A 26,886-nucleotide genomic window follows, 5' to 3' on the forward strand; every position below is an offset into this window, starting at 1 on the left:
TCCAGGTGTTTGCTGTGTGAAGACAATGTTGAAGCTCACTAATCAAGAAAATAAAACATTTATACCAGATCTTTCTGTTCGGGCGTGTGGAGCTTGGGGGCAGCCTGGGTTCATATTCTGCCTTTATTATTCATCAGTTGTGCCATCACAAGTCTCTCCAATTCTGAAAGCCTCAAGCTCCTCATTAGTAAAATGAGAATAAAACTAAGAGTGCCCACCTTGTAGGGTTGATGTCGGATTAAACGCAATAATCTGCTGGCAACAGTGGTCACTTGGCGCTAGCCTTTTTCTTTAATTCGTACTCTTCTCTACCTTGTCTGTACCTCCAAAATATAAACTCCTGGCGTCTGCTCTGGCCCCGAGTTCCAGTACTTTGTCTATACAGTGCTTTTCCAATGGCAGTACTTTGTTGAATAACAAAAGGGGATCCTGGTATAACATTAAGACTTGCTTCCCGGAATAAATCCAGACTCCGTATATTCATTTTGTTTAGAAATTTATTCCCTTTTTGAGTGTCTACTACGTGCTGGGCTCTAAGACTGACAATAAAGATACAATTGCCTTCACTGAGGAGCTGAGGTGGGACACAGAGTCGTGGCCTTGTACGTAATTGTTATGCTGTAAAGTTGGCACAGAAATATTCCGGGCGCCCCCCTCCTCCCCCGAGGAAGTGTGGTGGAGGTGGCAGGAGGAAGAGGAGGGGGCTGAGGTGGGAGGAGGAGGAAACACCTGCACAGATGGGAGTGACTTCTGAGCTGGTCTTAATGCGAAGGAGCTTAACACATGGAGAAGCAGGGAAGGGCATTCGGAGGCAGAGGGAACCGCACCTAGAAAGCCAGAGAGGCCCGAGGGGTGTGGTGCCACCTGAGGGATGGTGTGCTGGGTGAGGAAAGGGCATGGGGTCCACCATGGTGGGAGATGAGGGTGGACAGGCAGGTCGTGGCCGGCATGGGAGAGGCTTGGGTCTGGGCCAAGAGGCTGGGCTTTTTCCTATCAGGCAGGGAGAGTTTGTTCGTGTTTATGAGCCAGGAAGGTAAACAGAGCACACCTGTGCTTGGTTCCTCCTTTAAGGCTGGACTGGCAGCCATGCCTGACCCCTGAGTCCTGACGGGAGGGACTGTGCAGTCCCTTCCCTGGTCCCTGCCTGGGAGATGCCTGTCAAGTTGGGTCAGGCTTTGCCTCCACTCCTGGGTCGGAAAGGCTAATGAGAGTGTGGCCCTGGCGGAGTTTGTAGGTGGGGTGGCAATGCTTCCTCAAGTTTCATTAGTTGGACGCATGACTTTCAGGTTCAAACCAGCTGGAAAAGTCGGGGCAGCCTACCAAAAATAGGCAGGCAGCAGGGCTTAGCAGGAGGGCCCCAGGCTGACTGAGAGTCAGGAGACTGCCTTCTGTTTGTTTTTAAAGCACGCCTCTGCCCTTCCCGGCTGTGGGCTCTTCATTCCCTCAAAGGGCCTCAGTTTTATCAGCTGTAAAATGAAGAGGGTGGACCAGCCGATGGATCGTATGACTCCAGGGCGGGAGGAGGCTCAGGAGAGCGGCGTGGGGCTTTGTGGGTGAGCTGCCGAGGGCGAGCACCCCAGACAGAACAAAGCCTCTGCTGGAGGGGACAGGAGGCTTTTCAGAGTGGTGAGTGACAAGGCTCGCCGACCTGCACGGCTTCAGCCACCAGGCCCAGGCAGACACTCCCGCGTGGGCAGGGGAGGGAGTGGAGTTCCTCCCCCAGACCCAGCAGACAGGAGCCTGGACGCCTTGGCAAGGCTGCTGGGGTTAACGTGCTAGCTGCAGCCAGGGTGCAGCTGCTCCAGCCTCTGGGGCTCCCCTCCTTTCCCAGAGGCCCCTCTCCCCACAAAGCGCAGCCCATAGGAGCCAAGTCTAGCCGCGGATCCCAGGCTCCACGGAGAGGGTGGTGGGTGGTAGTGGGAGGTCAGCCGGGGCTTCTGGGGGCGGTGCAATGACGCTCCGCAAAGGCGGCAAGCGGCTGGGCAGCGGGGCCCTCACATCAGGGGCAGCCCTCTGGGAACCTCCCAGGAACACGCCCTTCAACGGAATCTTAGCCAGTCATCTGAAAGCCCTCGGGGCACAAGCATCCTTGTTTGAAGAAATATTTCTCTGTACCTTTATTAGCACTCAGCTCTTGCCTTTTCTGAATGTGTGAAATCGATGTAAATAATTTTATAATTAATTTATTTAAATGCAAATACACATGGATTAAGATGACCTAGCAGTTAATCACCCAGCAAACATTTACTGAGGGTCCACAATGCCAAGGACCAGGGAGGACACGGGGCTGCGGTGCTCTGCATCCTCGCAGGGATATGGGCAGGAGCCTCGAACCCACCTCAAGGTTCAGGAAGTCTCCGCGGAGGAGAGAACCCTGAGCTGAGACCTGGAGGGTAGAGAGATTCGGTCAACGGAAGGCGAGAGGGCATTCCCGGAGAGGGGACAGCGAGGGCGGGCCAGCGGGCAGGCCCTGCGAGCACTTGGCTGTGGTGGGAGCGGGGAGTTACAAGAGGCAGTGTTCTTCTCCTGCACTCATCGCAACCGTAATCAATTGTTTGTATAAGCATCTGTTTACTGCTTGTGCCCCTGCTAGCACACTAGCTCCGGGAGAGGCGATAGTGTGTATTACGTTCTCTGTAGGGTTCCGGTCCCCAGCACAATGCCTAGCACATAGCAACTGTTCAGCTCCGTAGGCATTAAGTGGACAAGTAAATGAGAAATGATTCTTGTGTGCACGTGATACTATCCTTATCTTATCTCAGGCATTGCTGTGGTTCATTATCTCTTCGTGTGACTGTCCCCTCAAGAGGCCATGAGTCCTGGAGGGCCGGGGCTGGGCCCCATTCCTGCACATAGTAACTGCTCAGTGGATGTTAAATGGATGAAATTCTGACTGTAACTTGTATATACGTCTTTAAGGATGGGTGATATTATTATTTAAGAAATGCAATGTCAGATATCTTTGTACACAGTGCACATTTAAGTTTGGGAAGCAGTGGTCAGAGGCATGGGAGGTGGGTTAGGGGAGGAGGAGGGATGTGGGGAGCAGATGAGGGGTCTCTCCTGATCTGTGAGGGGCGCTGGACAAAGACCTCCTGGGTCGGCAGCTGGCCCTGGATGCTGCCTCCCCCTGCGATAGGAGCCTGTGGGCCACAGCAGGATTGGAGGACTAGGTGGTGACCTTGGGTGACTGGGACATCCCACTCAAGATAGAAACTGGGATGTCTCCAGCAATGGTCGGTTCTGGAAGCCTTAGATGTGAGTGAGAAGACATAGGGCGAGTGTGTGGTAGGATGTGGAGAGGATGGCTGGGACACTCTGGAGAAGCGAACCTTTAAGGAGGTGGCGGAGGAGTGAGTCAGGGTGTCAGGAGGCTTGAGAGGCACCAGGAGCTCCACCTCAGGACTCTGAGCCTTGGGACTTCCTCTCCGTTCTCTCCACCCTCCTTATCACTGGCCCATTATTACAGGCAGGGGAGTGGGGGCCACCAGCATGTAGAGCCATCACTGACACCCCAACTCCACAGGGTTCAACTTTGGTGTGTTCTCGGCTCGCCCCTCTTTCATGGCCACAAGAACACTGCATTCTGTGGTCTCCCCTGTGCTTCTCTACCGGTGCATCCTCCTGAACAGCTGCCCTTTCTCTTCAGCTCAGTCACTTGTTTCTGCTTATTACCCTTGTTGCCCTGGCTTTTCTCCCCTGAATTCCCCCTGGTAGTCCTCCCACCCACAGAGGGCCCAGCTTTTCCCCTGATACGTTCTAGGGGGAGTCAAGGGTGGCAGCCAGTTTCCTTTCAGTTCCTCCCCTTTCCTCTCCCACCTCTGGTCTGGCCGAGAAAAATGTCCAGAGCTGGCAGCAGCAGGTGGAAAACTGAGGGCTGGCATTCTCCCAGCTATTGCACATCCAGGTTCCGGGAGCCACGGGCGAGGGGCGGCGGTGCGCCCACAGACACGTAACGGGCACGTGGTGCACGCCGCCTCGTTGGCAGCCTTTACTGATGGCTGTGGTGTAACTGTTCCTATGGTAACCGACTGCAGGCTACCAGCGTGATGTCTCAGAAGGCAGACTGGGAAGAGACTCTCAGTACCACACCATTATATATTATTTCTACCAGGCAGACACAGATGCAATAGGCACACAGAGTTCAAAAGTGTACACATAGCTACAAGTACAAAGTGTAATAAAATAATTAGGAAGTGATGAGTTTTGAATATTTGTTGCTTTTTTAAAATATAACATTTTCTTGTCAGTTTTTATTAATTTAAAAAATAGTGGCTGTTTAATGACTTATTTGCAAAATTCCCCAAGATTTGACAATTAGCTTTTATAAGTATACAGACTGGCTACAGCAAGCCAGAGTGCCATGTGGGCCAGGCTAAATGGGGAGATTCCAAACCCCAAGTGTTAGGCAACAATGTTTCCACCGATGTGTACTCACCTGGCATCCTCTCCCTGTCAAAGCCATGAACACTGTCAGACTAGGCAGCAGGTGGTGGGCCCCAGCATCCCCATTTATAGTCAGCCCCAGGGGAGCAGAGCCTGGCCCTGGGCACGCCCTCCCGCCTGGCAGACATATGTGTTCCTGGTCTGGACCTGTGGGCTCTGGGCTTACCCAGGCCCCAGCCTCTGGACACCTACCCGGGCAGCTCCCAGAGCCAGGAAGTTTGAGTGACGCAATGTCCTTCAGCTTTGAAGGTGTGAAATCCAGTTTCAGGGTGGGAACTTCCACATTGCTCAGAAAGCAGGCTTACCCAATTATCCCCAAAGAAGAAAACAAAAGAGAACAAAGCCTCTTTCTGAGCCTCTCTTTATTTCCGAGGGCTGCAAGGTGGGGCAGGTCATGCTGGGTCTGAATATACGTGGGACAGAGAGCCTCAAGGGTGCAACTTGACCTGGGCTCACTTCTGAACAGTGAGAATCAAAAGCACCAATGAGGTAATCCGACAGGTCCTAAATGTGCCAGTCTTTGTGCTCAGTCTGGGGGACATCAGAGGTGGTGACCCACAGGGGGAAACCTTGTCTTGGCTACCCCAAAGAGGGAAATGAATTGAATCTCTGGCTTGGTGTTCCTGTGTCCCTGCTGATGACCACTGGGAAGGCTAGAGAAACAGGGTCACCTTCCCACCACATCCCAAATAGACTTCCAGCCCTGCTTTATGTCTAACTGTGGATAAAATGAGAGTTCCTGTGGCCAGGATTCTCACCTGGCCATGGCTGACTAGCTCACTGCACACCTGTGGGCAATGCAGGGCTGGTGACTCTATATAAAGAGCTCTGCCCAGTGCTCTGGGCGTGACACGGTGGCAGGGCTGCAAGGCTGCAGGAGAGCAGAGCAGAGGCTGGAGTGGTGGCAGCACTGAGGACAGAGGCCCAGAGGATGGCTGTGTGGGACGGCTGTGCAGAGAGGCCCGGAGGATGGCTGTGTGGGACGGCTGTGCCGACAGGGGGGCCCAGAGGCAGAGACTGGCTTGCTGCATGCAGACTCGCTCTGAGTGAACGGGATTTTAGTGACTGACCTGCTGCCTGGAAATAAAGTTGGCTATAACCCTTTTGCCCCAAGAACATTTTGCTGTCATTTTCTTTGGTCACACTGAATCCACAGCGAACTTGCCAGGGGCTGAAACCCATTGGCTAGACACTCACCCTCAACTAACAGTGCCTTCCTCTCGCTCATAATCGCTGCCAATCACAGGCCAACCCATCGCACCAGGCCCTTCCCAGCTCCTTCTCGGAGGAGACGCCTCCACTTGCAGGGCTTCTGGCTCTCCCTTGGGGTCTTCCGTTGAGTGTGGGGTTTACAGAGCTCCTGTTCCTGAGCTTAGGAAGGCTAGGACCTTGTCATTCATTCATTCATTCATTCAGTGGGGAGAGGGGTAGGGAAGAGGACAGAGTATGCAAGGTCTGTCCAAGCCTGAGTGGGGGCCACTCCAGGGGAGCATCCACCCTGAGCAGAGGCGGAAGGGGCAGAAGGAGGCAGGCTGCTGGTCGCCTATGAGGCCTCAGCATTCAAACACTATTTCCACCACAAGTGGGGCTGGTTTCTCACTGGTTTCTGAGGCTCTCCCCTCAACAAAGGCAATTTTAAATAATCAGAAAATATAATTGATGAAAAACAAAAAGAGGAATAAGGGGAAGGAGGTGGAAAAATACTTACACCCCCCACCGTCCAAACCCCTGTTTCTGCTTTCTTCTCAGACCTATGCTAGTGGGCACCTGCCTTTTGTAAACCATGAGGCTGTCCAAATGCCATGCATGGTAGTTATGCTCTTTTTAAATCTGTCTGCAGGTGACTCTCAGAGGGTATTTCCATGGATTTCACCTGGTGGCCCACCCGCCTCAGGAAAGCCTCACGCCGGTGGTCCTGCCTTGAGGTAAAGTCCTTTCTATTCCTTTATCCTGAGTAAAAATGATTCATGTGTTGTTCTCACCAGGAAACTCAGTCCTAGCTGCATAATAGTTTAAAGTTTGATTTTTCATCCTTAACATTGCTTCCTCGCAAAAGATTTTGGGAGATTCAGCTGAAATTCAAGCACAGCCAAGGAAGGCTATGCGCAAGGCTTAGGACGCCATCTACTGGTCACTTTTGAGGATTTCAAAATTAAACTGAGCTTCCTGTTTATACAGGTGAAAATGAGCGGATTTAAAAGTTAAAGGTGGAATAGGTGTGGGGGACAACATGTGTAATTCACAAAGGATTTGTTTCAGAACATTTAAAGAGCTCTTACAAGTTAACATAAAAAATAATCGAAAAGTGAGTAAAAAATGCACTTTAAGGATAGCCAAAGGACAATGAATTTATGAAATATGACCAACTTTTATTCTTAGAGGTTCTTGGGAAGGAAGAGAGGTGGAGGTACATTGGAGGAGGAGGAGGTAGGCTGGCTCAGGTCTAGTGGAAGCTTGACTTCTCTGGAAAAAGAAAAATCTTTCAGGTAATTCAGATTTTACCCACTTGGAGGAGTACTTTCACTTCAATTTAATTTGCATCAGGGAACTGCAAATTAGAACCTTGCTGAGGCACCACCACACACCCTCCAGAATGGTTAAAATTAAAAGACTGACAATTTCAAGTTGGCGGAAATGTGGGGCAACAGGTACTCAAATACACTGCTGGTGGCAGTGTACAACTTAACTTTGAAAAACTGTTCAGCATTATTTAAGAGTTGTACATAGGCATAACAGCAATCTAACACATTGGTATATGCCCAACAAAAATATGTGTGCATGCATCCTAAGAGCTATACAGAATTATTTATAACAGCATTATTGGTAATACCCAAGAACTGGAAACAATTTAAATGTCCATGAAAAAGAATCTGGATAAAAACATTCTATTAATGCAGTGGAATTCTTAACAAAACAAATAAAAACCAAGTAAGTAAAAAGCTACAGTTACACACAGCGCCAAGATAGGTGAGTTTTACAAACATAATGTTGAGCAAATGAAGTTAGACATAAAATAATGTATACTATATGATAATAATAATATAAAGGTAAAAAACAGGCAAAGCATTTTATAGTGTGAGATGTCAAGATAATGATGCTCTTAGGCATGGAGGATAGAGGCAGAGATTGGAACCCAGCAAGAGAAGAGCTGGTAATGTGATGTTTCTTGACCTGGGTTATTACATGGCTGTGACTTGTGAGAATTTGTAATATTATCAATTTGTGATAATTTATCTTTAATTCAAACACTTAAAAATACATTTAACACTTCAGTTATAAGGTTAAAAAATAAAAAAGTTAAAGGTAGAAGGATAGAGTGTGATTTCTAACCAGGCTAATACAGGTAGAGTCAGGAAAGAAGGCTTCAGAAATACGGGAAAGGAGAAAAGCAGGTGTTGGCTGCAAAAAGTCTCCAGGTAGTTCAGATTCTTTCCACTAGGGGCTCTGCCTCTTCCTCTTCCCCAGAGAATTCTTGCCCAATAGACTTTTTTGAATTTTTTTCTCTTGAATTATTTTCATAAGGAAAATTTCTATGAGTGGGTTAATTTGGTCAAAGGGTACAGCTCTTTTATTGTCTTGTTTTATAAATTTTGCCAGATTGTGCTCAAGAAAGACTGTATCTATTTATAGCAATCCAAGAACACCTCAAAGTGTGTTTCCTCAGAGCCTCCAAGAGCCGACTTTAAAAACAGGGTCTTTCAGTAGATGAATGGATTAATAAACTGTGGTGCATTCAGACAATGAAATATTATTCAGCTCCAAAGAATGAACTATAAAGGCATGAAGGCACATGGAGGAACCTTAAATGCACATTACTAAGTGAAAACAATTTGAAAAGGCTACATAGTATATGATTCCACTTATATGGTATGCTGTCATGCCTCCTTTTATTGCACTTTGCAGATACTGTAGTTTTTATTTTTTTTACAAATTGAAGATTTGTAGCAACCTTGGTTTGGACAAGTTTATTGGCACCCTTTTTCCAAAAGCATTTGTGTCACATTTTGGTAATTCTTACAATATTTCAAACTTTTTCATTATTATTACCTTTGTTTTGATGATCTGTGATCTTTAATATTACTATTGTAATTATTTTGAGGCACCATGAACCACCCTCATATCAGATGGCAAATTTAATTGATAAATGCCATGTGTGTTCTGACTGCTCCACCAATTGGCCATTTCCCCATCCCTCTCACTCTGAGACACACAGTATTGAAGTTAGGGCAACTAGTAATCCTACAATGGCCTCTAAGTGTTCAAATGAAAGGCAGCATCACATGTCTCTTACTTTAAATCAAAAGCTAGAAATGACTAACTTTAGTGAGGAAGGCATGTTGAAAGCCTATACAGGCTGAAAGCGAGGCATGTTGCACCGGTTAGCCAAGTCGTGAATGTAAAGGAAAAGTTCTTAAAGGAAATTGAATGTGTTATTCCAGTGAATACAAGAGTGGTAAGAAAGTGAAACAGTCTTAATGCTGATACAGAGAAATATTTGAGAGGTCTGGATACATGATCAAACCAGCCACAGCATTCCCTTAAGTTAAAGCCTAATGCAGAGCAAGGCTCTGACTCTCTTCAATTCTGTGAAGGCTGAGAGAGGTGAGGAAGCTGCAGAAGAAAAGTTGGAAGCCAGCAGAGGGTTCATGAGGTTTAAGGAAAGAAGCTATCTCCATGACATAAAAGTGCAAGGTGAAGCAGCAGGGGCTAATATAGAATCTGCAAGATCTGAGATGATTAACTCAGGTGGCTACAGCAGATATTCAGTGTAGATAAAACAGCCTTATTTGGGAGAAGATGCCACTAAAACTTTCATAGCTATAGAAGAGAAGTCAATGCCTGGCTTCAAAGCTTCAAAGACAGGCTGTCTCTCTTGTGAGGGGCTAATGCAGCTGCAGTTGAAGCCAAGGCTCACTGACCATTCCAAAAATCCCAGGGCTTTTAGAATTATGCTGAATGTACACTGTCTGTGCTTTATAAAAGGAACAACAAAGCCTAGACGACAGCACATCTGTTTACAACATGGCTTATTGAATATTTTAAGCCCATTGTTGAGACCTTCTGCTCAGAGAAAAAGATTCTTTTCTAAATATTACTGCTCATCACGTAAGTGCTCTGATGGGCATGTACAATGAGACTAATGTTGTTTTCATGCCTGCTAACACCACATCGATTCTGCAGCCCATGGATCAAGGAGTAATGTTGATTTTCAAGTCTTATGATATAAGAAATACATTTCGTAATGTTATAGCTGCCATAGAGAGTGATTCTTCTGATGGACCCGGACAAAGAAAATTGGAAACCTTCTGGAATGCATTCATCTTTCTGGCTGCTACTAAGAACATTCATGGTTCATGGGTGGAGGTCAGAACACCAACATAGACAGGTGTTTGGAGGAAGTTGATTCCAGCCCTCATGGATGACTGTGAGGAGTTCAAGACTTCAGTGGAGGAAGTCACTGCAGATGTGCTGAAAACAGCAAGAGAACTAGAATGAGAAGTGGAACCTGAAGATGTGACTGAATGGCTGCAATCTCATGATAAAACTTGAATAGATTAGAAGTTGCTTCTTAGGATGAGCAAAGAAAGTGGTTTCTTGAGAAGGAATCTACTCCTGATGAAGATGCTGTGAGGATTGTTTAAATGACAATAAAGGATTTAGAATATTACATACATTTAGTTGATAAAGCAGTGGCAGGGTTTGAGAAGATTGACTCCAGTTTTGAAAGAACTTTTACTGTGGGTAAAATGCTATCAAACAGCATCACGTGCTATAGAGAAATTGTTCATGAAAGGAACAGTCAATCAGTGCAGCAAACTTCCTTGTTGTCTTTAAGAAATTGTCACAGGCACCCCAACATTCAACACCCACCACCCTGAGCAGTCAGCAGCCATCAACATGGAGGCAAGACCTCCACCAGTAAAAAAGACTGTGACTTGCTGAAAAGCTCTGATGATGGTTAGCATTTTTAAAGAAGTATTTTTTGATTAAGGTATGTACATAATTTTAGACATAATGCTATTGCACGTTTGAAAGACTGCAATATAGTGAAACATAACTTTTATATGCACTGGGAAATCAAAAATGGGGCCTACTTTATTGCACTATTTGCTTCATTGTGGTGGTCTGGACTGAACCAGCACTGTGTCTGAGGTGTGCCTGTGCTGGGAAAGTCAAAATCATGGAGACAGTAAGAAGATCAGTGTTTGCCAGGGCTTAGGGTGGAGGAAAGGAGAAAGGTAGAGAGCTCAGAAGATTTTGAGTAGCTACTGCAATTGCAGTACTCTGCATGACACTAAAATGGTGACTACTTGTCCCTGTAAATTTGTTTAAGTCTGTTGACTCTACATCAATAGTGAACCCTGATCTAAACTATGGTTGCTGAGCGATAATGATATGTCAATGTAGGTTCATCAGTTGTAACGAATGTACCACTCTGGTGGCAGCCTTTGACAGTGGGGCAGGGCTGTGCATGTGTGAGGGCAGAGGGTGTATGGGAACTCGCTGTATCTTTCTGCTCAGTTTTGCTATGACCCTAAAATTGATTTAAAAAAGAAAAAAGGACCTTGAAAACAAGCAACTTGCAGATCCAGCGAGAACTCAGCTGCAGAAAAGACTGAGAACATGGCCCAAGGGCTGGCCTGGAAGCCCACAGAGGTGACATCCTGGGAGAACAGGGCAGAGCACCCCCACCTTACGCAGTGTGTGCGGGCAGCGGGAGGGAGAGGGAATGAGGACACATTCTGGAGGAAGACACCCAAGAAGATAACATGAGGGCTTACTTCCTGGGCGATGGACAGTGAGAACGGGGGAAGAGGATGAGTGAGGGCTTTGCTGAATATATCTTTTTAGATTGTTTTAATTGTTGAACCATAGGTTTATGTATTGAAAATAAAGAGAACATTGAAAACCTAGTAATGTTAGGGGCTCAAACCTAAACAAAGGGGACTTTGTCACTTAGAAGAGCACTGGTGGCCTCAGGGGAGAAATTTAGTCAAGTGGAGGCAGTAAAATCCAAAGTCGAGTAAACTTCGGTGGGGGAAAGGAGGTAAGGAGCGGAGGTGGACTGCCCCTGTTTTCCTGACTTTGCCTGTTGGGGGTGCTGGGAAGTAGGGCAGTAGCCAGAGTCTAGGGAGGTTTACTTTGCTGTTGTTTTAGCCTGAGCGAGATTTAAAGTATTCAGAGGGGAAAGGAAAGGAATCTCAGGGGGCTGGAGTTGACAGTGGAGGAGGCAGAGCACAGAGGACGGGATGGAGAACCCACAAAGCCTGGTGAGCTCTTCCCAGGGGCCTGGAGAGGCTTGTGGACATGAGAGGCCGCAGGCAGCCCAGGATTTTAGGGGATTTAAGCTCTGCTGCAGGGTTGTACAGATGGCTTGAGGTGCCTGTGCATCTCATTTTCTTATTCTAGAGCAGCGCTGTACAGCAGGCTTTCTGCAATGACGGAAATACTCGCTTTGATGTCCCTACGGGAGTCGCAAGCCACATGTAGCTACTGAGATCTTGAAAGTTGGCTAAAGAGACTTAGGAACTGAATTTTTAGTTTTATTGATTTGTTTATTCTTGTTTTTAATTGTTTTGTAATTGACAGACAGTATCCTGCATATATTTAAAGAGTATACTTTTATATTTCGTATACGAACATGCCTGTGAAACAATCATTACAATTAAGGCAGAGAATATACCCATCCCTCCAGGAAGCTTCCTAGGGCGCCTTTGTGATCCCTTCCTCTCGCCTTCCCTGTTCCAATTCATCCTCAATCCCTGTCCCGCTTTCAGTCAGGATTGATTAGTTTGAACTTTTATATAAGTGGATTTATACAGTATTTATATTTTTGTCTGTTTCTTTGTGCAGCATAATTATTTTGAAACTCATCCACGTTGTGTGAATCAATAGTTCTTTGCTTTTTGTCACCCAGTAATATTCTATTGCATGGATATAACCCCATTTTAAAAAAATCCATTCATCATGGATGAACATTTGCTTTTTTTCTCAAGTTTTTAGCCAATTAAATAAAACTGCTGTAAACATCATTATACAGGTCCTTGTGTGGACATATGATTTCATATTCCTTGGGTCTATATCCAGGAGTGGAACGGCTAGAGTATAAGGTGGGTGTAATTTTACCGTATATTTAATTCTAATGAATTTGGATTAAAATTTAAATGGTCCAACGTGGCTAGTGGCTACCATATTGGACAGCAAGTCCTAAAGTATATTCATTACTCCCGGGATTCTGTTCCAGGAAGAGACATCCACTTCTCTAAAATCTGAATTTATTCCTTCGGCATTCATTCAACAAAGATCTATTGAGACCCACTTTGTGCCATTCATTCTGCCTCACGTTAAGGAAGGGATAGGGCAAGATGGATGTGGACCCTGTCCCCAAGGTACGTACAGTTTGGTAGATTCAGTTTGTTTGGGCTATGGATATACTCAACAATGAAGTCAACTGAGGAATGGGAGGAAAAATCCATTCCTAATGGATTCCTAATCCAAAAAGTATGGTTATAAAGTAGAGGAATTTGAGTTTGTTTAGGTTAAGTGGCCCCAGGAGGGGTGTGGGGCTAGGATAAGGGAGAGATGCTCTCCCTCCCTGCTGATGTGATCTGTGAACACAACAACCAGATGTGGGGTGGGTGGTGTGTTTGCAGGCAGGGGTGTGGTTGGTGACCTCGACGTTTCTGGTGTTGGGGGACATGTGTTATGAAAGGGACCAGGGGATGAGGACACTCTGCTAGTACTATATGTGCCTGTCCTTGGGGCATGGAGCGCACTTGGCTGGATTCGGCCCACAGGAGCTTTCCATAATCTGAGCTCTCATTCTGTCTCATGTTATAGACATATCTCTACTTTGGTCTCCCTTTAGAGAAAAACGATTTTTGGCCATGATTTAGGCAGTGTGGCTGTATTGAACCAAGAGGCTTCTGATGGGGAGGGAGAGATTTCCTCTACCCCTTGAAGTCTTTCTAGTTGGTCTAAGAATCAAACTGACACAAGACAGATTAACAGGAGAAAAATAGCAAAGTTCAATTACTTACATGGGGAAGCCAGAGACACTGGTTCCAGAGACAGTTAGGGACAATCAGGTATGAAAGAAGAGAGGGGATGAGAACTCAACAGTCCAGGCAGGTTTACTGCTGAGCCTGAGAGGGACCCCTCTGTCCTGGCCAGCAGAACAAAGGAAAGAGAGGTTGAAAGGAAAGAGGCTCTTTATGGCCAGGGCTTTGTCAGGCTCTTTGAGGGGAGGGGTCAGGGGAGAGGTGGGCTTGTGGCTTGCTGACGTGTCCTCTGAGGGATGCCTGTAGCCTAGGAAAGATGACACACAGGTCCCTCTGAGATGGTGGGTAGGCTTATTCAAAAGGCGGTACTCAGGTCTGGATTCCATCATGCCTGGCTCTAAAAGGGTATAGGGAGATGGTCGCCCTTCTTTTCTTGGCTACTTCCTGATGAGAGGGGGCAATAAAGGGAATTTTCTGATATTTTGAAGCAGAAAAGTCTTTTGGAGGTGTTCTTGAGTAGTTGCCCAGGACATGGCTGCCATTTGATCCTGTGAAAATCTTTGGAACAGGTTACTTAAGCAGGGAAGGAAAAGAAAGAGGAGGGTGATAAAGGTGAGTAGGGCCAGGAGGGGTAGAAGGTGAGGGTTGTAGAAGCTGAGAGTGTAAGACTTGGACTCAGGCTGGGAGAGAAGGGTTAGAGCCCAGTGGCTGAGAAGGCCAGAGAGGTTGTGTGAGGAGTATACTAATAGGGGCTGGTGGAGGGCAATGTTTGGGCTTCGGGGATACAGAGCGCAGCTGATGCTAGGACCTGTAAGAGGCCAGCCTTTTATCTCAAGGTTGAGTTGTTTGGACAGACAGGCAGCAGGCTGGAGGGAGTCTCCAGCTGATAGTGCGAGAAGCCCTAATGCTTGTCCCTTTTTGCTGGTTAAGAAAAGAAAGGTTTGTTAGGGTTAGGTCATGATGTCTTGGCCCCACCTTATTCACCCCTCAAGGAATGTGGACCCTTGAAATCTTTCAAGGAAAAGTGGGTCTCGGTTACTCTTCTGTAACTGCTTCCTGCTTAGTAGGGGCGTTGTCCCTGCCTGTGGGTCCAGCAGTTCCTTGCTGTCTGTCAGGGAGAGGAGGGGTCATGGATCTGCAGTAGCAGAGGCAGACACGGACAAGCGGACATAAAAGGAGGATGCAACTAAGTTGCGGGGCAGTGTTAGGGTGGACTGAAATTCTCTTTTGCATCTTCTTCAGTTTACTTTATTTTATGTAACTAAGTTTTGCTCTGCTTGAAAAATTAGCCTTAATGCTGAGTAACTTTTATCAGAATTTCTGGAAGTTTTGGAATGCCCAATTTTTCAAGCGCTTGTCTTTAAATCAATTAATTTTTTAGCAGTACCATCTGGAGGTAGAAAAGTATCTTATCAGTCCTCTGGGTAATTCTGCAAAATTAACATACGAATTTTACTACTCTGGTCCCCTCCCTGGATAGCAGCTGCCCTCTGGGAGCATATCAATCAAGACCACCCGCCCTGCCCCCATGCAGTGGAGGATATCTCTTCCCAGAAGGGGGTTGGGGCAGTGGGGGAGTACTTGAAAGGAGTGAGGGAAAGTAATATTGACCAAGGGACAATATAAAGGAGGGGTTTGGGCTGGTGTTTCTGTTAAGCCTTTCATTTTCCAGCAACTGAGATAGAGGAGGGGAGCCAAGGTCCTGAGTATTTAGTAAGCACAGAGAGGCTGGCCCCATGTTGACCAGGAAGGAAAACTGACCACCATTGTTACCCGTGGATCCCTTGGTGTCCTTGTGGAGGGGGACTTGGGATCCAGGCTGCGTCAACTGGTCACTGAACACAAATCCACGAGTGCCAGGTCCTCTCTAGATGTGTCTGGTTTCCTGGAGAGGAGAGAACTCAAGGGAGGGGCTGACTTCCCTAGAGGGCAATCTGCTCTCCAGTGACCCCACTGTGTGCAGTGTGGACATGGCTTTGTAGGACGCTTGGGATTAGGGCAAGCTTTTGCCCAGTGGTTCGGATGCCACAGCGGAAACAGTTGCTAGGTGGGTGTGGGGTGGAGCCTTTTGCAGGCTTGTCAGCAGGAGGTTGAACTAGGGAGGCCAGAATCTGATACTTGGCTTTAGCCTGTTGTTCTGAGTTTTTGTTCCTTATCCCAGTTGTTGAAAACTTTAAAGGCAAGGTCTGCAAGCTCTTTCTGGGGTGTTTGGGTTCCATTTTTTAATTTTTGGAGCTTTTTACGAATATTTGGGTAAGACTGGGAAATGAAGTAGAGGTGTAGGAGAGTAAGGCCCTCAGGGGAGGCAGGGCTGGTGTTTGTGTACCTCGGAAAGGCGATTTATAAAGAGGGCTGGGTTTTCATCTGCCCCCTGGGTAGTTTCCATGAGGGGCTCGTAATTGAATTTATCAGGGTTTTTTGAAAAGGACTCGTCTTTTGTTCAATACGCTCCAGATCATTAATTGGAAAGGAGACATGAACACGGGCAGGCCTTTCAGTGCCTGCTGCCTCACTGGGCGGGGGGGCAGGACAGGGCGGAAGCGGTCTGGGGAGGTACTGGGTGGAAGGAGAGTGCAGAGCTCGTTGAGGCTGGGGCGGGGGTGGGATGGGGCGAGAAGAGGCACTGCGGGCGGGCGGGCAGCAGCGGGGAGGCGGGGAGGGGTGTCCAGAGAAGAGGCAGAAGCGCAGGCGGGAAGGCGGAGGGCGAAGGGTGTTCGGGGGAGCCGACAACAGGGAAGGGACTTGGGTTTTGCTGAGGCTGTTGGGGAGGAAGAGGACGGAAAGGTGGAGGGTGGCAGAGGAGGGAAGGGGGGAGAAAGGCGCGGTGTTGTCAGGGTAGGGGTGGGGGACTTCTGTTCAGCGAGGAGAGCTTCACAGGGTTTTTGTTCGCCTCACCTGAGTTCTTAGAATCTGCAAAAGGCACAGAGTCTGCGAAAGGCGTAAGGCAGTGTTGGGGCCAGGCACGCCTCCCGGAGACCCGGGGACAGCAGGAGGTCAAGGTGCCTGGGAGACTGCTGACTGGTTAGGAGACTGGCCTGGGCTGAGGCCGGCCGCTGTGAGGGAAAAGAGCAGAAAAAACAAAAGGCAGGTTGCTTAGGGAGGGGGAAGCCTTGGATTTAGGGAGACTCTGGCCGTTTGCCAGTCCTCTGGAGGAAGTTACTAAGATTTCGGAGAATTTGGAAATTGAAATTGCCCTCAGCTGGCCAGTGTTGACCCATTGTTAAGTTTATATTGAGGCCACATGGAAGTAGAGGAAAAGACCAGTTTTTTTTTTTTGTTTAATGTCTCCTTTTAATCCCATTTGGGAAAGATTAAGGAGGAGAGAGCTGAGGGGGTGTCTCCCGATATTTTTGAGGGAGAATTGCTCATTGCGGGAGGGTGAGAAAGGGTGGCCGGGGTTTGGGAAGCACGCTGCTGGGACGTCTCTCTGGATCGCTTTCCCACCTGGAGGCTCCTGGAGCTGGATTGTCCTGCACCCCGAAAGGAAGCGTCCCCCCAGTCAGAGTGCAGGAGGTCCCCTTGTGGTGTTCTCGACCGGAGAAGAGAGAGGAGGGGAAGGGATAAAGGAAAGGGGACCCGGACCAACTTTCGGCGCCAAGAGAAAGCCGAGGAGGCCAAAATCTTACCCTGCTGGGAATTGCGATGGATTAGTAGCTGGTGGTGGACGTGTAGATTGAGGTCTGGCAAGATGGTCCCTGGACTGGAGTTCGCAAGGGGCGTGCTGGGTGAGGGAGAGAAGGGAAACAGGGCGAGACCCAGGAGGCTCTCAGGATCTGGGCTCTAGCCCAGGGTGAGGGGCTTCCCAGGCTGCAAGGAGCCCCTGCTCTCGGCTCCCGCTCCCGGGTTTCGGCACCATATGAAAGAAGAGAGGGGATGTGAACTCAACAGTCCAGGCAGGTTTACTGCTGAGCCTGAGAAGGACCCCTCTGTCCTGGCCAGCAGAACAAAGGAAAGAGAGTCTCTAACAGGTCAAGAGGCTCTTTATGGCCAGGGCTTCGGCGAGCTCTTTGAGGGGAGAGGTCGGGGGGAGGTGGGCTTGTGGCTTGCTGACGTGTCCTCTGAAGGATGCCTGTAGCCTCGGGAAGATGACACCCAGGTTTCTCTGAGACGGTGGGTGGGTTTATTCAAAAGGCGGTACTCAGGTCTGGATTCCATCAAGGTATATATATATGTCATCCTGAGCTAAGAAGTGGGCAGAGGCCTGAGACTTCAAAGGAAAAGGGAAGTAATTCACCAGAATATGAAAGAGTAAATGTTTGATAAGCAAAATACTCGATGGGCCACACAGAAACAATGGGGCGTGGTGAGGAATTTTAACAGACTTAGCCACATCCCCCACTGCCTACCACACCTACCACATCATAATATAGCTATCTATGGTGACAGCTCTTCTCGTGGAGTGGTTCCTCTAGCTAAATTCGTTTTATGTAGTTGCTGGGTGGGAGGTCAAAGTTTCTGAGTCTTTTGGGCCTTGATGGTTTTCAGGTCAAAATAACCTGCATGTCACAATGGCACATCTCAGGGCAGCCTGCCCCTGGTCCCTACACTTCCTATGAATTTTTGGGTCCTTCTGCTCAGGACTCAACAGATTCTGCCTGTGGATACTGACCCCAGAAGCAGCCCCCCTGCACAGGATTTGGGTGGAAGGAAGTGGAAGTGTGATAGGATGTCATCCTTGATTGGATGGCATGATTTGTGCTGAGGCAGTTGTGAGTGACTCATTTTTGGAGCAGATGCTGCATCTTAACTGTATGTTTAAGTCTGTGACTTTGAACCTGTTTTTAGGGAAAGCTTCATGTGAAGCCAGGGAAGCTCAGGAAACCAAAATAGGACTAATGACAGCTGCAGCCACCATTTAGTGAGCACCTAGCATATCCCAGGCACTTTGCGTGCATTACCTCATTTAATTCCCACAACATTCCTATGAGCAGGTGCCATTATCATCCCTACTTGACCTGTGAGAAAACTGAGCCCAAAGAGGTCAAATAATTCATCTAAGTTCACAGTGACTGAACCTGGATTTAAACTCGGGGTCAGTTCTGTCCGTGTTAGGAGAGGCTGATATGTATGAAATGACCCCACAGAAACCCCAGATAACAGTTTCTTTCCATCATTACATTAATCCCTGATGAGAAATCTGACTGAATTATACGAAGTTAATTCGATGTTTCTAGTAGGAACACTTGCAATTTTTCAATCACAGAGTAGGGAGTAGATGAAAGAGATGCTAATTTATTGAGCATCAAACAGCACGGTAGTGTTGGGGAGGAAGAACTTCCTCTACCCCCAGAGGTTCTTCCAGCTGGTCTAAGAATCAAATTGACATGAGATTAACAGGAGAAAAAACCCCAAAGTTTAATTATGTACATATGGGGAATCCGTAGGCAAGAGGTTCCAAAGACAGGGACAATGAGGTATATATGTCATCCCAAACCAAGGAGAAGTGGGGAGCCATCTGGGACATCAGATGAAAAGGAAAGCAATTTACAGGAACATAGAAGAGTAAATGTTTGGTAAACAAATGTTTGTTAGGCCCACAGAAACAATGGGACACGAGGAGGCGTTTTAACAGACTTAACCACATTCCTCCCCGCCTACCACACCTAGTTCATATTATAATGAAGTTAACTATGGTAGCAGCTCTCTTCTGAAGCAGTTCCTCCATCTGAATTCTTATTATGGGCCTGATTGCTTTCAGCTCTGATAGAATCTGCATGCCACAAGGACACATCTTGGGGCAGCCTGCCCTTCCTTGGTCCCTACATTAGATGTTTTCTGTACATTGTTTTAATTCATACCTAAAGCAAGCCTGTGAGTTCCAGGGTGTACCTGCTTGTACAGCTGAGAGCTTTAGGCCCTTGCTGAGATCACACAGCTATCAAGTTCAAAGAACTGAATTTGAACCCACAGCCACTGGCTCCAAGCCCCCTCCTTTCCACCACACTTTGCTGTCTCTCGTTAGTGTCTCATCAACAAACAGCAGTCCCTCAAGGTCTTTACTTGCCAAAGTTAGAAATCCCCAGGCAGTTCTGGGAGAGATGGAGACAGAGTTAAGGTAAGCTGTCCATCTAGGTGGACAATTACTGGTGACACAAGCACATTCCTGCTGTGCTCCTCATCACCTGTACCCATCCTGTCACACAGCTATCCATACGGGCAGGTTCTTGCTGGGGACTGGGGCAGCTATGCCAGGCGCCGGGGGCTGCTGAGAGCATCACGCAATACCGGAGAATCCACAGGGTCAGTCCGAGCTCTAATCTCACCAGGAAGGCGAAGAGCATAGGTGCTGCAGCCAGACTGCCTGGATTTCCATCTCAGATCTACCAGTTACTAGTTAACCTTGGTCCAGTTTCTTAAACGCTCTCTGCCTCAGTTTCCTCCTCTGTAAAACTGGGGTAATAATAACTCATAGACTGTGGTAATGCTAGGGGGGCATTGTATATTTCCCTTGGTTCTTGTCCCTGCCGCAACAAAGATGTGAAGGGCAGAGACACAGTAGTGAAGCAGAGTAAAGCTTTTATTTAAAGAGAGAGAAAGTGCAGGTGTCCTCAGAGGGGAGGCACCCTGAAAGACTGGGGGTTCCCCCTCTTGAGGATTTTCAGGAATGTGACAAAGCACTGGGGTGTGGACTTGCCAAGTGGTCTCAATAAGTTTATCTTTGATGAGAGACATTAGGTCTATTCTCTTCTATTATCAGTCCTCCAGGTAATTCGGCAAAACTAACAACACAAGACATTTGCTAGTCAGCTTCCTCTCAGGAGAGCAGCTTCCCTCTGGGAACACATCCATCAAGACCACCTGCCCTGTCCGCAAGGTGGGCTGAGTTATTGTCTGTTTGCTAAAGAATATGTTAAGAGTCTTAATTCATAACTTTCTGCGTTTTAAAGTGCAGTTTTAGCTTTAAGATGGAATCTTTCTGTTTTTACCATGCTGTTTATATTTGGGCTTGTTTGGAAAATTACTCATGATCTTTGTATCCTGCCCAGGTTGCAGGTTACTTGACTAGGGGCTGGAGGAGGAGAAAACAGCATAAAGGTTAAGTTAAAGAATAAGCTGGGCCTTTTAGCAGGCTAAAGAAAATTTACAATGGCATCATCTAATTGACACAATGAGGACATGGGCTGCACTCATACTTTTCTTTACCTGGAGAATATTTGGACATTCCAAGTTACTTCTGACCTTTGGAGCTTCAACTGATTAACTCATTAACTCTGTGAGTCTTTTCTGACTCTCTAGTTTTAACTGGTTAACTCTTTTTGAGTCCCTTTTAGTGGGCTTTACTGGCCTGAATCTCTCTCCACACCACTCATATCTATTTGTCTGCCTAACAGTATGATTCCTAAGTACCCAAAAAGCTTTTAGAATAGTTAATACCGGAAATGAAAATGTCTCTACCTGAATTGGATTAAGAAAAATAAATACCCATATTACTGGAGACGGGTTCTTGGTCTCATTGTGAGAAAGAATTCAAGAACAGATGCGAAAAAGTGGTTGAGCATTAAGAGTTTATTTGGAAAATAAAGTTCAGAGAAAAACAAGGGTACATGCTCAAGAACTGGCATGTGGGCAGACCCAGAGAGGGTTGCACCAAAAGAACAATAGGGAACCTTTTTTATATGAAGTATTCATTAAGTGGGTTTAGGTGTCAAGGGGATTAGGTAGAGTTTTCCGGAGTCTGGGCTTCCACCCTCCCCCCTGGCAGGGTGGCTTTTTGGCTGTACTTGGTTCTCAGAACTATCATGGTGGGGAGGCATGAATTTTACTGTGTTAATGAGCATATAATGCATTTGGAGGTGAAGTCAGGGTCAACTTCTCCTCCATGTTGGAACCAGCCAGTTTCTGCAGGTCTGTTGTCTATAACCCACCCCCCGCCGGCCCCCCATCCCAAGCTAATGTACAAAATGTCTGCAAGCAGCTGATCCAAGTCTCCCTCCCACTCCCTGCTTCTGTCTAGCTTGAGCACCTGAAAAGCTTTTAGGACAGTGCCTGGAATGTGCAGTGTCAAGCATTTAATCAATGGTGTTGTTATTATTGTTACTCAGACAGTCAGACCGAAGCCCAGCAAAACAGAGTAACTCTCCAATGAGACACACCTGTAGCAAAGCCAGCACCAGAACCACTTCTGCCTCTTTAATCCAGTGCACTGTGTATACTTGGTTATGTGTTTCAACAATGAGAAAAAAGATAATTGATTTAAGATCCACCAATACTTTGAAAGTAGTGTGAGTTGTTCCCCAATTTCAGCTGAAAATAGTCACTTTATTAATCCATCTTTTAAAAAGAAAGTCTCTTTTATAAAAACAAGTAAGCTGTCAACAGCAAGACTAGAATTGACAGGAACCAGCTCTGTGCTACCATTGGGCTCCAAGAGAAATTACCTGGCTCTGTAAGTGATAATTGCCGGTTGTCAAGACTAGTTCAGTTGCCATTAATTGCGTAATTGTCCCAGGTATCTCACAAAAGGGTTTGATTTCTGCAGTCATCTTAAAACAAAGAGATAAAACAATGATAAATACCTGCATAGTTTTAGCATAATTACACATACCCGAAGTATAAAACCCCCATCTTTGTAACTGGGATATGGGCAATCTGGAACATCTCTACAGAAGAGCAGTTTTCTGATACGGTTTCAGTTACATTACAAGAAAAAAGTTAGAATATCGGCAGTGGAGATTCTTAGGGTTCCTTAAAACATTTCTGTGTCTAGATTTAGTGAATGTATAATTTCCAACTGTGGGAACAGTTATGCAGTCTGCCCTGTGACTCTGACACTGGAGGTTCAAAGAGAAGACCCCAGCTCCGGCCCCCAAGGGGCTTGTGGGTAATCAGACAGGGGTGGCTCCGCACAGTGACCCAATTAGGGAGGCGCGAACCAGCCGGGACTCCTAATTCACATGGGGTGGGCAAGGGAGACTTTGTGGAGGAGAAGATGCATGAGGAGTCTTTAAGGATGAGTTGGTTTTTGTGAGGTGAAGAAGTTGGGGAAATGATCTTCCAGATAAAGAAGGGGGAATGGAGCAGAGGATAAGAAAGTTTGCCTTGTTCTGGGAGCTGTAAGACTGGCAATGCTAAGCCAAGTAAAAAAATAATAGAGTGCATTTGTGAAGAAGTTAACTTGTAGTAATAATGACAGCACATATGTAAGTTTGTGTGTTCTCAGCCCTTTCATTGTGTAGCTCATTTAATCCTCACGAAAGTCACATAAGGTAGGGAAAATTACTATACCTGTTCTGCAGGTGGAGAAACTGAGGCACAAGAAGTTCAGTAACTTTCCGAAAATCTTACTGTTAGGGAGGAAAGCCAGGATGAAGACCTAGGCAGCCTGCTCTGGGTGCATGCCTATGTGTGAGCTCACGAGGAAAGCATCTGGTTTGGAGTTACCTGGAACTAACCCAAATATCAGCTTGATCTTTCCCACTCCTAACTGAGATGAGATCAGCTTTAAGCCATATTCCATGGCTTGTGGGAAGTTTAATGCTTTCCTGGAAATTCCTATATATTACCAGAGGCTTGTACTTTTGTTTTGTTTCCCATGGGTTCACATTCTCTATGTACCATTTCTGAACTGTTCTTTGTCTCCATCCTGTCTTCGTGATGGTTCAATAGTGGGTACAACCCCTCTCCTTGATATAGTCTCTCATCTCTCCCACAAACAATGCATGTATTCACTTAAGATTTGCAGGACTCCTGTGACTAGTGGATCCCATGTTATGTTGACTGTAAAATGGAGTGGCCCCTCCCTGTCACATATAAGACCAGGTGTGGACAGGAAAGTGCACTGTCCTGGGACAGTGACTGGCTACTCTGAAGGCTGAGAAGAGCCCAACCCCTGTGGCCTGGATCCCAACTTTTTCTAGTCTTGGCTGTGAAGGCTGAGGAATGAAGATGACTAGTGAATGGGACATGATTTAGTACCATTGTGGTACCTCAAAAAAGAACTAGGTTTAGAAAGAGAGTAAATTGTTGGTTACTTTTTGGTTAAGCATGCATGTACATTATATAAAGTTGAGTGCCCTTGAACTATACTTCCATTTCTTTTATACATCTATTACTAAAACTTGGTCGTGATTTTTACATTGGATTCTTTTTGTACTGCATGTTTACTAGTTACAACTATTTAAGAGTTGTCTGTGAGCTTCTCTTCCTGTGTCACATCTCTACCTCTATGATTTGGGGCAAGTCATCTGACTTCTCCTGGTCTTGGTTCATCATTTGTGAAATGAAGATCATAATGTTTTTCAAAGTGCCATCATGAGGATTAAATAATATATGGAAAGTGCACAGCACAGTATCTGAAATGCAGTAAGGGCTCAATAAATGTTAGCAATTATTATTTCTTCCTTTAACCAAAAGTTGACTGTAGTTTGGTATGGTTGATATATGGAGGAAGGATAATGGTGGTGGAGAGGATGGACCTGCAGCTGGAGAAGTAAGCAGTCATCTGATCAGAAGGATTTTGTGTGTCATTACCAAGAGAATGAACTTTACAGGCCACAGTTTCTTGAGCCATCCTTAAGGGGAGTGTGATTTTCTATCTGCAGGGGTGAGAGTACAGCCCAAGATGCTCTCCAAACACATAATATTGTGTCATTTCCTGTTTAATTAAAAAAATACAAAGGAATTTTGTGTTTTATTCCATAACATGGTTAGTGGGAGGGAGGTAGCTTCCAAAGGTCAATTCTTGGTTGAATTATTATAAAAATGATTGTAACTGGAAGTAGTCTCAATCTACTTTAGGAAAAAACTTTCAACCAATTGAACCAACTTTTTGAGATGTCCCAATTTCAGTGTCATGATATCTTAAAGATAAGAATGCTTCTAAAACCAAATATATATCAAATAGCCAGGACATTAAAAATTCTGTAATACTTTGTCTTAAGTGTTTAAAAAATATCATGCACTCTGAAAGATATTCTTAAACAAAAAAGCAAAATAAGGATAGAATAATCTTGTGTTCTGATAATCCTGAAACTTCAATTAAGTTGTAAAGTGATTAAGAGCCTGTTGGAACTAGGGTTTGCCCTGTAGCTTTAATAGGTTAATTAATGGAAGTCCAGAAAACTCTTATCCTCACCCCACTTCTTCATGCCCTGTGGCCAAATATTCACCAAAATTCCTTTTCAAAGGCAAATATTTCTGTAACCATTTACATTGTTAGCAGGTTTCCTCTGGAAAGGTGATAGAGGAGGATGGGGTCAGATCTTCAATCCTGGGGAAGTCAAGGGAACAGAGGTGGTCTGTCTTGCTCTAGGGCTGGCCTTGAGTTCATAATGTCTCTAAAAACTTCCTATAGAAAAAATCCTTTTCTTTAAACCAAGAACTAGTTCAACATATTTTGGAGAAAAACCAACCCACATACATTTTTTTAATAGCATCCGCATTTTACTGAAGTAAACCAGTGTTAAAAAAAAAAAAAAATCCCAAACCCCACAAACCAATGTGCAGAAACAGGCAAGTAAAACAGATAATAAGAATTTGGTAAACCAGAACAAGTTTTTGAGAAGTCCAGACAGGAGACACAGAAGCTATTCGGTAACTTACAAAGGATTGTGTCTTCATGTTTATTGGGTCATACCCATGAGCTTTACAGTTTAAATTCTGTAAAAGTCATGATAGCCTTAAGCCAAAATGCTGCTTGAAAGTGATGACATCTTTGCTCATATTTCGTGGAGGCTGGCTTTTTAGGCCTCCTAATCTTAAACACATGATTCACATAGAGATGATATTTAGTCATAAGGCTTCCTACTTCCTATTTATGCTTAGTTTACTTCATAGCTTATAGCAATTATAATAGATCACAGTTGGAATTGAATTATAACCGAAAGTATTATTCTACTAATTTATTAAATAAAGCTGAAAGTTTAGCATAAATAAGAGTTTGTAAGGCTATTACCCCAAATTAGAATTTATTTTAGCATCTGACAGACCAAAAAAATTGAGACTTCAAAATAGAAATATAGCTATGTAATCAAAGTAACATGTATCATCTCAGTATTTACAAGTAACTGATCTAAATATATTGCTATTTTCAAAAATAGTTGGGTCTTTTCCTATGTAACTGAAAAACTTTTAAGAACATATTATTTTAAAAGCCTGATAATTTTCGTCTTATTAATAGCAGATAAAATGTTATTTTTCACTTGTGAGCTCCCAACTGGCACAAATTCCATGAGGTATTCAACATACATACTTTTATTTCCTTTATTTTTGTTATAATTTAAATTCAAAAATCAAGTTGTCAACAAATTTCTCTGTAAAACAGGAAATTTAGTCGGGGAGATGTTTATTGCAAAAAAGAAAAAAACAAGGCTGTTGGCAAACTGGGAAGGCATAGCCTTCAGCTATGAAGCAAAAGCCACACCAAGCAAACAAGGGGATGTTTTTTGTAGTAAAACTTGCCACCCAAGTCTCCACTCAGGTCCATTTAGGCAGCTGGGGGATACAAACTTGCTTGGTTCTGAGACTGGTCAGTGCAAGTCACAGCTGACAGGCTAACTTCCTAGCTGTGGCGTGGTTTTGCAGCGGTAGTGGGAACACAGCAGGAACTGAGTCTGCTTCTGAGCCAACTTCAGTTTGTGGTTTTCCAAGGACCCAGAGTGTGTGTGCAGTCTCCTGTGAATACCTGTCCGACTCCATTCTGCTTGGGCCTCAGTGAGCCTGATGGAACCCATCCTGTTTCCTGGCATAGCTGGTTTGGAGGGCAGAGGGCTGAACTCACTTGGTTTTGTCTTATTTTCACAAAGTGAATAAGCTTTTATGTTTAAAAATATTCTTAAATGATCCTGTTGTTCCTGGTAGAGAACGGCTTTGCTAGTGGACATTAGAGCATATGATCCATAGATAATACTTGAAATCTTGCTACTCTTTTCTGCCCCAAACTCCAAGGATGATAAAGAAAAGCAGGTAAGGGGAGGGAAAGAGCCTTTGGTGACTCAGGTAGCCCTCAGATTGACCAGTCACGGAACTTCCAAGCAGGCTCTGGAAGAACTTGCTGTTATAGACTTAAAATGATACAACAGTGCACACCAGGGGCCTGCAAACTTCTCCCACAAAGGGACAGACAGTAAATATTTTTTATTTTTGCAGCTACTTAACTCTGCTGCTGCGGCATGAAACTAGCCATAGACAATACATGATTGAATGAGTGTGGCTGTGTTTGAGCAACACTTCATTTACAGACACTGAAATTTAAAATTCACATCGTGAAATATTATTCTTATTTTTTAAAACCATTTGAAAATGTAAAAGCCATTCTCAGCTCTCTGGGCCCTACTGAACAGATGGCAGGCCAGATTTAGCCTGTGAGGTGTAGCTGGCAGACCTGGTCTGCACTACTGGAGGGTCACAGGTTGTTACTCTCAGACTTAACAATGGTCCTCCCCAATTACTTTCTTGGGCTTCTTTCATTTCTTTTTGCCATTGTTTCTGGGGTTGCGGA

At 45.6% G+C, this 26,886-nt stretch overlaps 1 long non-coding RNA gene across 1 annotated transcript in view; it reads left to right on the forward strand.

The window, feature by feature from the left end:
* Positions 1-865: 865 nt before the first annotated feature.
* LOC118922540 (uncharacterized) overlaps positions 866-26,886 on the forward strand; it is a 50,342-nt gene continuing 24,321 nt past the window's right edge. Inside the window, exons 1-2 of the long non-coding RNA XR_008992597.1 lie at positions 866-1,626; positions 6,287-6,371. This is a non-coding gene — a long non-coding RNA (uncharacterized LOC118922540). The remainder of the gene's footprint in view (positions 1,627-6,286; positions 6,372-26,886) is intronic.

The sequence above is a fragment of the Manis pentadactyla genome, chromosome 11, assembly GCF_030020395.1.
Source record: "Manis pentadactyla isolate mManPen7 chromosome 11, mManPen7.hap1, whole genome shotgun sequence".
NCBI classification, from domain to species: Eukaryota; Metazoa; Chordata; class Mammalia; order Pholidota; family Manidae; genus Manis; species Manis pentadactyla.